The 13,357-nt window shown below is 45.0% G+C and overlaps 1 long non-coding RNA gene across 1 annotated transcript; it reads left to right on the top strand.

Moving 5' to 3' along the window:
• Nucleotides 1-1,601: 1,601 nt before the first annotated feature.
• LOC140697929 (uncharacterized) lies at nucleotides 1,602-8,484 on the top strand. Its single transcript, XR_012075309.1, has 3 exons — nucleotides 1,602-1,687; nucleotides 7,786-7,924; nucleotides 8,327-8,484. It is a non-coding gene; the product is annotated as an uncharacterized lncRNA (long non-coding RNA).
• Nucleotides 8,485-13,357: the final 4,873 nt, after the last annotated feature.

Raw genomic sequence — 13,357 nt, 5'->3', positions numbered from 1 at the left:
AGGCTGCAGGAAACAGCTCAGCCAAGCCGCCAGGCTAGGCCGCCGGGGCAGGCTCAGCCGCTGGCCCCGGTTTGAAGCTGAACCCCCTTTGGGGAGGTTTGTGATACATTAACCGGTAACTGACACACCTCCCGGGCCTGTGTCTTCATTGATAAAATTGGGACCATGAAAGTAGTCACCACCCCCTCGTCCACGGTTCCCACTTCTATGGTTTCAGTTACCAGTAGTCAATTGGGGCCCAAAAATACTAAACGAAAAATTCCAGAAATGAATAATTTATAAGCTTTAAATTGTGCACCTTTCTGAGCAGCCTGATGAAATCTTGCGCCCTCAGCGCCGTCCTGCCCAGGGTGTAAATTGTCCCTTTGTCCAGCGTGTCTGGTTTGTCAGTCACTTAGCCCTCATCAGATTGTCTGTCACGGTATCCCGGCATCTCAGTGCTGGTGTTGGAATAACCTTTATTTTACTTAATAAAGGCCCCAAAGCATGCCAGAGGAGTAAGGCTGGCAATTCCGAGAGGCCAAAGAGAAGCCGCAAAGCGCCTCCTTTAAGGGAAAAGGTGAAGGTCCTCAGCAGCAATGTGGATAGACCTGGAGACCCTGCTCAGTGAAGTAAGGCAGACAAAGACAAATGTCGTAAGATGTCATTTATATGTGGGATCTAGAATATGACAGAAATGAACTCATTTATAAAAGAGAAGCAGACTCACAGACGTAGAAAACAGACTTACGGTCACCAAAGGGGAGCGGGCGTGGAGGAGGGCTCCACTGGGAGCTGGGGTTAGCAGCTACGCACTGCGGCACATGAAACAGACAGACAACAAGGTCTCACTGCAGAGCACAGGGAACTATATTCAATATCCTGTGATAAACCGTAATGGAAAAGGGAAAAGAAGGAAAGGTGAAAGTTCTCAGCTTCGTAAGGAAAGAAAAAAACATCATGCGCTGAGGTTGCTAAGAAGGGTCTGTGGTAAGAATGGATCTTCTGTCCATGGAATTGGGACGAAGGGAAAAGAAACCCGTGTTAGTTTCGCCGTCGCACCTCAAACTAAAGGGACGACCACAGAGCATGGTAAGTGCTTAGTCAAGACGGAAAAGGCGTTGTTAAAGTTGTACGAAAAGATATCTTGAGGGAGACTATGTTTACATAACTTTTGTTGACATATTGTTGACTGTTCTATTTCATTATTAGATCCGGCTGATCTCTTACTGCGCCTAACTTAGAAATTAAGCCATCATAGGTATATCTGCAGAGAGAAGACATGGCGTGTATGCAGTTCGGTACGGTCCACAGTCTTGGGGTCTTGGAAGGGGTCCCCCGGACGGGGGCCTTACCCTCAGAGTGTGGTTGTGACAATTAAGGGGGGTACAGCTTACCAGTGTCGGCTGTTACTGATAACATGTATTGCTTCTATCACTGGTTTAAAAAGAAAGAGTAACTACCCTTCTTCTAAATTTTCAACTTTTAAAAACAACGTACTGGCGCTCAAGAAATACCAGCTATAACATCTGAAAATTTTGTCAGGGTGAAGAAACGGCAGGGAGAACTTTCAACATCATTTCTTCCCTCCTCTCACCTCCAGCGACAGCACAATGACCTCCCGGCACCCGGGGCGAGTGCCTGGGGCAAGCTGTACACGTCTCCAAGGTGGAAGCTCAGCTGTAGGAAAGTCTGATGTTCTTTTGTGGTGAGTCAGGTTCCCTGAAATACAGACGCCCCTCCAATAAGCCGCCGACGGCGGAGGCCACCGGCAACTCGCGTCCGTCGCCCACTCCCCAGCCCTAGCAGGCTGGACGGACCGAACATTTATCTGGACGAGATGGTCCACAGACAAAGCCTGGAGAAGGAGCTGCTCTCTGGGCTAATGAACGAACAACACCGCAGAGGCAGCTGAAGGGTCCCTAAAAGCCAGGGAAGAGAAATGCTCCAGCCAAGGGGTGCTCATGTATTTATGCTCTGGGCCCTTGAGTGTAGGATGGGGACCACGCGCTGCCCCTCCGCTCAAGGCCCACAAGGCCTCCACTCTGTGTTCCAGATGACTCTGGGGACAGCAGGAAGGAGAAGGAGAGAAAGCGTGCTTCCCTTCAGGGCCTCCTGTGCGCCCGAGTGCGTCACAGGTTGTCAGGAGAGAGATCAGGGAGGTGGCGTTAGTCCCGGCATCGGTGTGAAGCAGGGTTTGACTCCAAAGTCAGGATTGTCTCTGCTCTTCCCTGCTAGTCAGAAAGACAAGCTAGAAAGAGCCGAGAGTAAGGGATGGGAGAAACAGCGGCGAACACGGGCCTCTGAACATGGGCCTTTACGGCCTGCAGGCGGGCGGAGGCTATGGGGAGGGCGGGGAGGGGAAAGAGTTTGGACCAAAAGAGGCAGAAGACCCAGCTCAGTCCCGGGCCTTCCCCGAGAACCCCGAGGAAACAGAACCTAAACCAGGACGACAAAGAACTGACACAGTTGTCGGGGTGGAGCTTAGGCTGCGGGGATTATCTTTTTGGTATTAAAAGAAGCTGATAAATTTCCACCCCCTTCCCCCCGTGAGGATTATTACAAAAGCCATTGGTAAGACCTGCTATTTTACAGAAAAGCAGGCTTTTGAACATGTTAGGCTAAATCTCCTGAGTGTGTGACTAGGGCTTCTGTTGGAATGACATTCTTTATTCATTCAGGAAGCATTTACTAAACACTTGCTAAGAATAGTGCACCACATGGGGGGGTGGGAGGGGGACGCCAGAAAAACTCCAAACCGTGCCTCCAAGGTCTTTGCAAGAGGGGAAGAGAGGAGCACAGAGCAAGCACCACTGAATACACAAGTCAGGAGAGCAGACCTGGGGCCTCTGAGAAGATGAGGAGGGAGGCGTGGGGCTTCCTGTGGGAGGTGGACCTGGGAAGGGCTGGGATGGAGCTGGGAGTCCCCGGCTGAGAACAAGATGTCCTGTTCCCAGGTCAGGTGGGGCCGGGCCACTAGAGTCTTACGTGACAGCTGAGCGGTGAGGCTTTATCGGGAAGCAGTGGGGAGAGGCTGACAACCTCAGTGTCCCTCCACAGAGAAAGCCCCAGGTACCTGCCAGGGTGTCTGACCCCACTGCAGCACGCAGGTGAGAGGAATTAGGCTGAGGGATGACAAAGAGCACTGCCACTTGCATTGATTTTCCTTGTTTCAGAATAAAAATCCTTTTTAGGAAATCCAGTGCCCGGTCTCTTCAGAGTCCAGGTCATTTGGAATTAGAGGAGCTGGATTTAGCAAAAAGAAACAGGATGCCAGTTAACTCCAAACTTCAGGTAGACGGTGAACACTTGTTTAGTGGAAGTGTATCCCAAGTATTCACCAGAAGATTCTGAGTTTTGTCTGGAATCCCTGCATGGAAGGAGCAGGGAGGAACCAGGCATCGTTCTAGGACTCATGGAACTAGCTGCCTATGAACAAGGGCACCGAGCACAGAGAGGCCATCAGGGCCAGGGTGGGCACACAGCAGCTGTGGGCCTGAAAATGATTTTATGCTCTTTCTCATACCCATCACGTTTAGAGGGACCAGAAGCTTTCTACTTGAAGGACTGGAATACACTGTCAGAGCAAAGAATGTTTCTGTAATGGCAAGAAGCAATTATCTGACAAATGTTATGCATCTGATTTAAATCCAGTTATTTGTATACGTCATTTTCTAAAGGGAGAAACACACAGAAGGAAGGCTTTCTGAAGCGTCAGGATGCAAAGCCCTGGAGGAGGTTCCAGGTAGTTGTTGGAAAGTCCTGGCAGCCCCCGCCTGGAAGCTCTGGGGGAATCCTGGGTGCAGAAGGACAGAGCGCACTTTCCTCTCCAGCCCAAACATTCTGAGGAGGGAGGCGGAAGCAGCGTCTTCTGACCCCGAAGCATCAGGGTTAGAGCAGCGCTTACTGCTGACTTCAGGCCGCAGCACTGAGACGGAAAATCGCAGACTGAAGAATTACCTTTCTCTTGCTCGTGGATAAAGCAGCTCTCTTCCTAAAGCCGAGAACCATTACGGAATGAACGTGCACAATGGAGACAATCCAGGAAACACTGTGTGGCCCTAATAATTCTGACCGCTTTGTGCCACGTTTTGCAGTGGCCTCATTTAAACGGTAGAGAATCCATGTGACACGGCGCTCCTGAGAACAAGACGGAAGCTCTGCCGAGGACCTGTATTCCCCGGGGGAAACCTTGGGGCGCTCTCTTCTAGAAGCTAAGATCAGAAGGACACTTGGGTTCTGAACTAAGAACTGTTACCTGGGTTTCAGTGTTTCAGGTGACACAGTAGCCAGTAACAGGGCTCAGAGAAACCAGAGGATCTGGATTAGACAAGAACACTCATTTACTAAGATGTAATCTACACAATTAGAACCCTGTCAATATCGCAAACTGGAAATCCAGCAAAATTTAAAATTTCTCATGAGATGTTATGTTTTCTAGTGAATAGCCTTGCTCAGTCACACTTGACAAAGTGATATGCATCCGGACACGATCCCAGAGGAGTATTTTTAAATTAAGAAATTTTAAGAGAAAACCAGGTAATCCTAATAAAAATAAGATGCTTCCCTTTGGAAACACTCTCTGATTTTATGGGAAGGGTTTGGTTTCATAATGCCTATGGAAGACTAGTTCACTTTTTTCCCATATAGAATCAATACCTCATTTGCCCACAACTCTTAAATTAAGTCTTATTTTTAAAAACAGTTAAATTGTGCCCATTGTTAAAACAAAGCATGTGATAGTCTCTATAAACATGAACAAACCTAGGTCTAAACAAAAATATTAATAAGACTAGCACAAACATTGAGCAAAGACTCAAGAGGAATTAGCCTTGAGATGAATTTCTTAAAGAAAATCACTGAGTGCAAAGCACTATGTCTCTCGGCACTGAAAACAGCAATAAAAAATATTGATAAGAAGCAATCTTCAGTTTTAGGTACGATGGTAAAATTAGGATAAAACTGAAGTAAGATTCTTCAAGACAGAACTCTTAGAGAAAATGAGAGGAACCTCAGTGGATCCCCTACACTGATATTCTATGAAACACTTCCAAAAATACTAATAAAAGTTTCACAGCATCAAGGTCCATGGCCCAACAAGTTTAGGGAACACCCTGTGCGTTGTTTGAAATAGTCTTTTCATGTTAAAGGCTCTGAGAAATTCTGCGACAAAGAATCACGTTTAAGTGCCTTTAATCCACCATTTTCAAAACTTTCTTGAAGATAGGACACCACTCCTCCCCACAAACCTACCAATAGCCTAAAGAGTGATTTCTCAGGAAAGACTAGTTTGAGAAACAGTCCATGATTTAAAGAGATCGAGACTTTAGAGGTTGCTTTTATCACCCAAACTTTCAAAAGGAAATGAAGAGCTATTGAAAAAAGTTCGTTAAGATTACACAGACCCCGCTGTTAGCCTCCGGGGCTCCCAGCTCTTGGGAGAGGCCCTCCCGTTTCCACTGGAAATGCGGAACGCAGGACCTCCAGCAGGGGGCCCTGTGCGCCAGGGCTGACCCTGCAGGGCTTGAAGGCGGGTCAAGGTTAAGATGCCTTAACAACTAACAAGCTAGAAATGTCATCTGGCCTCTTAGGACACGGTGTTACAAAAGTATGGTCATGGTTCAGGAATGCGGCCACGAGAGAAATCCGTGCTCAGAATTTTATTATTAGGTTCTATCATGTGTACATTTTCAAAGATAGCTAAGAGAGCTCAAAGGGGAAGAAGAAAAAAAGGCAAGCAGTATTTTTATAAAATAATAATCAAATTAAGACTTACACTGAAAAAACATGAAAAGGACTTAAAAATTTCCCTACATGGTTGGTAACTCAGGGATGCCCATTTTCTGTCAAGAATAGCTTAGGAAAACAACAACAAAAAGAGTTAAGAATAAAATTGAAAATAAATGGCAATTAAGTTGTTCCTGAGATGAAGGACCAAGACAATCCTTCCAAAACAGTCTCCCTGAAGGAAGGAAGCTCATTGTTTTGGTGAAACGCACAGCCACCATCTGCATGATTTTCTATTTGACCCCTTTTCCCATGTCTCCCTCCACACCGTCCCCCTCAAAAGGGTTTAAATACTTATAAATTGGGTTGTAAAGAGATAAAAATACTGGATTCAAAGTGAAAGGTGCACCACCTTCACTAAAATAGTTGGAAAGAGGTCAGAAAAGTCGCCAGACAAGAGGCTCAAAGGCGCAAAGCAGACCTACTGGGCGCCCACAGCATTTCACTCTTGTTCTGGTTGCAGAGGGGGTGGCTGCTCGGAGGGGCACCTCTTCCCGCTGGGAAAGAATCTGCAGCAAGACAGGTGCAAGCGGCTAATAAATGATGGCATTTGCAGGAGCGGGGAGCAATTTATTCCCTCCCAAGCCTCAGGAGACTTTGGATGTAATACACCCGCGCACGTACACACGAAGCGTTTCACCAGTAAGACAGTCATTTATTGAAATGCCGTTCGAACTATCTCTATAAATAAACTCTATACGAAGCAAGTGGACTGCACTCTAATTTTCCCGTAATCATGGTCAGAGGGTTCTGAGACCGTGATTACCTTTATCCTATGTTTTGATCTCATTAAAAGCCAGTGTTACGTAAAGACGCCATTTCCACAGACTCTGTACTTTCACATACTTTTAACTTTGCCCCAGGAAAGTGACTTTTGGAATGCGTGCAAGGTGTACACTGTAAACTGTGTGTGGGGTACAGATCTGAGGTAAATGTGATATCGTGTAAGTAAGTAGTCCCAAACATTTTCCAGCAAAGGGAACTCTCCCTTAGGTGAGTTCTCAGTTCGGTCTTCCCACTGGGAAATGTGACTGCAGGGGAGCGTTCCATCGCCCTGGGCATTCCTCGCCCCAGCAGGCTCTCCAGGACACACGTCGGCTATTTCTAGCAGCCAGCAGTGAGGACCTGGGTGGAATAACACAGCCCTGCTAAAGGAGGAGACAGGACCGCAGAGCTCACCAGAAGCTCAGGCCTGCCGCTCCCGAGCCCAGAGCCCACGAGACCCAGCACGGAGGGCTTGGGAGACTCAGCGTGACTCTCTGTCACCTAAGTCAGAGTCCATGGCAACTAGAAGCAAAAAGCCAATTGTTCCATAGAACTGGACCATCACAGAGTTTTCAGACAGAAAGTGTCCTAAATAGCAACTAGAAACACATACTTTGGCAAATACCTAACAGCTAATTCAGGGAAGAAAGCTATGATGTATAGAATTTAACAATATTTGTGCTATAAACAATCCCATGTGGCCAGTTTCAAGCCACCTTGTCAGGTCACTGGATGCAGAGTTGTGAAAAAATACTTACAACTGGCCCTAAAACACAGGCTCATAGCAGCCTGGACCTCTCACATTAAGGCCGACTGAGGTTTCTCAGCAGGCTTGACTCCAAGTCCAGAGCACTTGCTTACAACACAAAAATAATTTGGTTTAGGAATCTTTGGCCCCATGTTGGACGGGCTTCTCTTTACCATAAATTAGAATTTGTTTAGAACAGATATCACAACAGCATTTGGATGTTTGTTACATTTCATAAGCAAAAGTATTTTATGTTTAAAAAGTCGTTTTAGTTGTCTTAAAAATAACTTTTCCAAAGCAAGTCATACACTCTCTCACTCAGTCATTTTCACAAGGATTTTCTTGACAGCGCTATGAAAAAGGGGTCCGTACATTTATACCTGTACATTTTTGGGGCATAATTTGGATGATGTGTACTCAGTGAATTTTCCAGTCATTTGTTTGCCCCCTCTTCTGCCCGACTCTGAGAGTTGTTTAATTTATAAGTTCACCTTCTTCCCTTGCAGTTTGTTCTCCTGGATGAGAACCTTTGCAGACTAAAGACTGGGAGATGTGGGAGCTGAGTAGGAGATGGTGGGGGCAGGGCAGAAAAAACAGCAAGAACCACCAAGCCTTCACCAAGCCCCCGTCCACTCATCAAAAACAGTGAGTTGCTTTAAAGTGTCTCCATACGTTTTTATAAGGCTCCTGTCTTCTCACTTTTTACTGCCAACTAAAAATAGAATTTCTTCTCAAGACCCAAAGCCATAAAGCTCTTAGGTGACCACATGAACTTGAAAGCATTTGCATTTCTTATGGCTCTTATGTGAGTAAATATGTGGCCTATTGAATATTGAATATGAAGATCAAGAAAGATGCAAAAAAATCTGATGATGGGTAAAGAAAGATGAAGGTATAAGGGAAAGATGTATAATGGGAAAAGAAATGATGGGTAAAGAAAAATGAAGAAAAGTACCCATGGCTCTAACGTACAATGTCACACAATTGGTTTGGGCCAGTAACTCTGGACAGTACACTTTTTGTTTGTTTGTTTATTTTAATCACTAGTCACCAATGACATGGAAATTTACAACAAGCTGCCTCCAATTGATGAACATCTTGGATGAAGGAAGCTGAAAAATTTCAAATCTTCAATTCATCATTGTGCTGTTCATGTTATTTCTGGGTTTATTTCATCACTCCAAAGAATAGATGAATGGAAATAACTCAGTTGTTTTCATCTTTGTGCCTCTGAAGTGGTCTTATGCTCTTGAACACATTTCGTGCTTGAAAAAAAATCTCTAGGGTTGCAAATGTTCTGAACGTGTTGAAGCGATACATTCTTTTTTCAATTTGACTGTAAAGAACTGATATAGGCAAATTTTATGAATTTTAACAATGTCATTTAGAACAAAACATAAATGTGATAGAGCTCAAAAGATTTTGCATAATCAAGTGCCATACTCAATAACTCCAAGAAAACGCAAAATTGGTCATAAAAAGGGCAAGATGAACTCTATGAAATACAAAATAAAGCCTGTAACAATCTAAGCACTGAGGAATTAGTGAAGGTAATTAAATATCGTGAACATTTTCAAAGGAATCAAAAGACATCAGGGACCAAAAAACTAGACATGCATTAAAAGAGAAATGTTACAATTAGATAATTAGATGAGTATATTTGGGAAACATTACTGTTTTGCTCATTATTTGCTTTAACTAAAATTTGAAGCAAAGTAAAAATACAAATGAAAGCTGTTCTGAGGGAGTCCAGCTATACGTCTGTAGCTAAAGAATTTTCCAACAGCCTGTAAAAATGTTAAGAAAAAATTAAATAAAAAAGAAATGCCCAGAGAGAGGTGATTGCTGTGTTGTGCCACTTGGGAGGGACCCCCAGCGGACAGAGGCAGGATGCGCTGGAGTCAGCTGTAAAGACAGACAGTTCCTCTCAAGATTTACACCTTAAAAAAACAGATCCAAGACTAGAAGCTTTGCCCAAACGCCTTCTCTGTATCTCTTTCTTAAGTGCATAAAGCAAATCACGCATCTTTAAAGACTCATTAGGAGAACCAATCTCAAGAAAGGGAATATCACGGACGGTACTGACTGAAAGAAGCCGAACGTGCTGTGGTGGCCTCTGTTTTGTTAAACACTTCTGAATGCCTGACAGTTTATGTAAACGCAATTTGTTAAATACAGTTCCGAAGGAAAACAAAAACACACTGTCAACTAAATAGCTTATGATGCTTTGTATGACTTGATGCTGCAAACCAACCACAAAATCTTGAAAATTCAAATAAACTGAAAACAGAACTAAAAGAGAGCAACTGGTAACACCTGCTCGGTGGGTGTGGCGGGTGGGGGCTGGGAGCTGAGGGACAGGCGGAGCAGTCAGAGTGGACGCTGCAAACTCAGGATAAAATTTAACACAGGTTCACTTAACGCAGGCTCAAAGTCCGGTAAGAGTGGGTAGGTGTTCCAAGTCATGGCAGGTAACCAGCCCCGGCAGAAGGGTCTGGGTGAATTCTAGGGTTACTGTGGACACGTGTGACCTCAGAATAACGTCCAGATATGATTCTTCCAACTCAGCACTACAAAGACTTACACAAATGGTAGAGGACCAAGGCTTTTGTTTTCTGCCCTGGTGGAAGGGAATGTATAGTGTACTGGAGGGGCATTTGGCCAGTTGGGTAGAGTATGTGGCTGTCTACAAGGATCTGATTTCATGAGGTCGATTTGATCTACAATGTTTTCTGGCTTTGTCACAGTGATGATGTGTCAATAATACAATGGCCTCCAAACTGGCCTCCCAGACTCAACACTACTGAGTTGCTCCAACCCCCTTCCACTCTGCCCCACAGATGTGTTTCTGAAATGACCACTCTGCTCATGCTACCTTCCCACGTAAACACCTGAGATGATTCCAGTGTTCAGTCTACATTCTAAATATAATGATGAAGATATTTTACCAACTGGCCCCAGTTTACCGTTCCATGGCCAGCTGGTAGACAGGGTACCAATTCCCTGGCACCCGTCTACCATTCCCTGCTAGATACCGGGCCCCTCCCCCGCCTGATCACCAGCTCTTCCCATCTCTTTGAAAGCTCTCCTGCCCCTTCTCTACAAAACTAACAAATCATCTTCCATTGGTTACTCCCAAGTGTCACCTCTTCAATTTGGTGCCTCTTGAGACCTAACTGTCAGTCTTCCTGGTTTCAAGAGCACTTTACTCGTACACAGTTCAGAAGGTATCATATTGCATTAAAGTTTACAATATATTCTAACTGTATTATTTGTAGTATGTGTCTGACTCCAGTTAGACTGAAGGCTCTTAAAGGCAGGGGCAAGTTCTTCTTTCTTTCTGTATCCATCAGCCTTCTCCCAGTGAGCGTTCAGTCAGTAACTGCTAGCTGAATAAACGGAGTTTTACAAGTTTATGAGTTTGATTATTGAAAGTTAGTGATTGTCCATGTCACTGGCTTAAAACTACAGACACAATGCTTAGAATCACCCAGGGAGTTAGCAGTCACCATTCCAAGCAGTGATAGACTCAGACACATTATACATTTCTTCAAAGGGTCCTGAGCGCTCAACTTCCCTTTGGTAAGCAGGATCATGCATCAACAAGACCTGTGTTAGAAAAACGTATTCGCAAAATTCATAGCATTAGACATTGTTGCTGGGCTCATTTTTCACACGAGAAAACATGGGCACACCAGAAGCTAGACTGATTTACAGGGCTCTCTTAGTGAATCGCCAACAGAGCCACAGCGAGGAGCCAAGATTTACTGAACTCCCAAGTTAATCTTAGTCCATTGAACCATTCTGCGGCACAGTCAAGGTGGACCCAATGAAAAAGGATAGGGTTGAAACAGCACTCCCCCTGTTATCAGCCACTGACAGCAGGGTATGACCAGAATCTACCACCTTCCTGGAGGGTAATGAGTCAACAATAACTATTTCATGTTCTCCCTGTATCTCTGGCTGATTTGAAGCAAGCACGTGACACCTGGCCATGGCACTATCTTTAAGCATGAAACAGAGTAAAGCCAATGAGTAGAGACTGAAACCCATAGAGGTCTAACCTCGTCTGTAAAACTCTACTTAGTTCCAATGGGTAAAGATCTTTCCTGAGCAGTAGATGCCTTGAAAATTATATTTTACTGGGGAAAAAAATAAAACTTGCCAAGTTATGCATTGAATGTGACAACCTTCAGTACATTTGGATGTTTCTAAGAAATGTTTCCTAAATTACATTTGGATGTTCTGCATACTAAGGGAAACAATTTGCATGTCATCAACAGACATGAAAATCCCAAGCTGTGTTAGAAAAACTTTATAAACATAAACATTCAGTCTGCCAAATTTTATGCCTAGGTACCAGAGGAGTAATAGCTCACTCATGGCTCTTTACTCATGATGCCAATGGGGTCAAGTCAGTGATAGGTATGGTGCTTCCATTAAGGAGAAGAATGAAAACGGTAGGCAGATTTTGGAATGCATAAATAACTACATGAGATAAAAATGGGAAAAAGTGTACAAGGATACCTTAATCCATGTGAAATCAGTTCTTTTCTGAGTTTAATGTTTCAGAGAAAGTCAGTGCCAAGTAAACACACACGTACACACACAAGCCTCCAGGGTGAAGTCCCACCTCTGAAATGATGTGACCGTGGGAACTTGGGCAAATCACAAACGCTGAGCCTGGCTCCTAATTTACAAAATAAAAATGGCAATGTCTTCCTCACAGGACTACTGTGAGTATTCAAATAAATAAAGACCTGAAAATCTGTTATAAACTGGGAAAAGCTTCTTACAGATACGCATTAGAAACAGCAGCAAAATATATGTCACGAAGCCCGAAGTGCGAAAACCCAGTGAGATGCAGATAAACGTAAAGGTACAAATGACCCATCTTAAGTGTATGTTTTTAGCAGGGTTCCATCATTTTCTAATTCTTGAATGAGGGCTCCATTTATAGAAAGAAACTTCGATTATTGCTGTTTATGCACAAAACAAGTCTGTTGGTTACTTGACACCTGTCCTCACGTGGGAAGCTGCCCCTGGGGGTCCAACCAATTGAGACCTACGTGCCCTGCAGTGCCCCCCACCCCCACCACCTGTTCCTCTCCTGCGTGGAGCCTCGGAAGCATCAGTACCAACCATCGCGGGAAAGGCAACCTCCCCGTCCAAGTCCAGGAGCGGTGCTCACGGAAGAAGCTTCTCTATCTTTACTCGCTCTTCTGTTTTCTTTCTGTTTTCTCCCACTTTCGTATTTTTATTCCGTTTTCAGTGAGCTTATTGCACCCTTTCCTTGGTGACTCCTGCTCCTCCCCCAGCCCCGTTCCGCTCTCGGGCGCCCCTTCCCTGTCCTCTCCCCGCGGTCCTGTCCTTGCCTCTCCGCCTTCTGCCTTCGTCTTCTCCCGGGCAACGCAGGCACCTTGCCGAGGGCACCTACCTTTAGGGACCCACGAAGTGTTTTCATTTCTTTTAGAATCGGAAGAGACAGTGAATTTTTAGGTCAAACAAAATGTGTTAGTAAACAGTATAAACATAGTCATCTCTATACCGAGTGGTGAAGCAGACTTGCTCAGATGTGCTTTTCATGGAAGAAGGACCGTAGGCGACAGTCCCCAGGGCGCCCGCGTCTTCCCAAGTCCCCGTCTTCTTCCTCTGCTGAAAGTTATCAGCACACTACAAAAGTAAAGTCCACTTCGTCATTTTTCAACGTTTTCCCAGCAACCAAGTCAGTCGCTGACCTTTCTGGGTTCTCATGGCACTTTGAACATATGTATCCATTCCTGCAGGGATTCCACTCACATCAATTGTCTTCTGACTGAGCCTCAGTGAACTGTGAGCACTTTGCAAGCCTGAACCTGTTTACTATTGCAGGAGAGTAGTCAGTGTTTCATATTCCACCTAATCAGTACACGAATCGGGAAATAATCAGTGACTTACACTGTGCGCACTGGTGCTGCTGGCTCACTCAACGAGGTACACACACCACGCACCAGCCAAACAGGGCAGGAAGCCCCAGGAGGAGGGGATAGGTCACGGCCATGTCAGAAATTTAGAGGTAGGTGGTGAAACCATCCACCA

The sequence above is a fragment of the Vicugna pacos genome, chromosome 8, assembly GCF_048564905.1.
Source record: "Vicugna pacos chromosome 8, VicPac4, whole genome shotgun sequence".
NCBI classification, from domain to species: Eukaryota; Metazoa; Chordata; class Mammalia; order Artiodactyla; family Camelidae; genus Vicugna; species Vicugna pacos.
This window is presented reverse-complemented; position numbering and strand designations above follow the sequence as displayed.